Here is a 1,297-nt window from a genome sequence, read left to right on the forward strand (position 1 = left end):
TTTCTTGCGGTGCGCATGGCATTAGTATCCAAGAATTTAAATTCAATTTACACTTTAAATTAAAATATTATTTCGATGACAGTCTGCATTATAATCCCTCCCAAAAAGCTATGTGACTGTACATACTCTGCATAAGAAAGTGAAGATTTGTGATCACGTCCCAAACCATTCATCTCCAATTGAACGTGATCGTGGCAATAGCATGATCAGTGGAAACTTCACCACATTTGGCATTCAACAGTAACATGCTCAATTTGGTTAGATGGGGACGGGAACATGTAATGATAGGTAGGCAGATCTAGGTACGCGCAATTTGCCAGCGAGTGGGTCCACTCTGCTCCTTTGGCCCCATAAACTGGTACACACATGCATCGTTCACATTTAGACCACTGGTGTCCAGAGGAGAGTCTGCCTATCCTTCCTTACGGTAGCGCGACTTAAAATGTATACCTTTTAAAACTACTTGACTAACACAGAAACGATAGGCAGATAGGTAAAAAATCATGTAAGCGCATACCTAAGTGAAAAGAAGAATGAGAGGGAGATATATATCAGGTTATTTTTGCTCCAAGTAGATATAAGACCAACGTTAAGGGTTATTGCGCCTTAAAGGCAGAATTTTAGAAGGCTCAAACAGTGCGCTAAAAATGCTTTATTCGAATTTGACAACACAACAAAAAGTACATAAACATTTGTGTATGAAGCCTATGATTTTTTGTTGCTGCATTATTATTTTCCTTAAAAACTACTTAAATACAATTTCTCCTTTGCTGCTGTTTTGTTTTTTTTTCTGTGCTTCTCTGAATATATATTTTTCTTTGTTTGACTACACAAACATGTCATTTCTTAATAACTTCGCGCAGTATGGAGAAGTTGTGCTTCGGTAAGCATGTTCTGAGCGTGTAGTGTGCGGCAAGGATCTTTTATCAAACTCGTTATGTGAACGATGCAGGCGATTAACAAGGATTGATTGTGTTATCGGCCATCTCAATTTCGCCTTGATAGTCTGCTTATAAGGAATAGGGTGCTTCTCCGAGTTAAAAGTCGTGTTCTGCATTTGACGAACATGTCTGTATTGAACGTGGGAAATAACCGGATGTGATCATTTGCCATGAGTTTTCATTAATTGCATTTGCCTTTCCTTTGTTAGAAGTGGAGTCTGTTGGCAACTTTGCTAAATGTGTCGAAGGAGTCCATTCTAACCTACAGTCCTCATTACCTGGACTTGTCGGAGAACAGAATCGCCTGACTTTCGTAGAACCTTTGAAAAGGGAGAATGTACAACGTCTGTCTATAC

This window comes from Echinococcus granulosus, assembly GCF_000524195.1.
Source record: "Echinococcus granulosus chromosome Unknown EG_S00583, whole genome shotgun sequence".
Lineage (NCBI taxonomy): Eukaryota > Metazoa > Platyhelminthes > Cestoda > Cyclophyllidea > Taeniidae > Echinococcus > Echinococcus granulosus.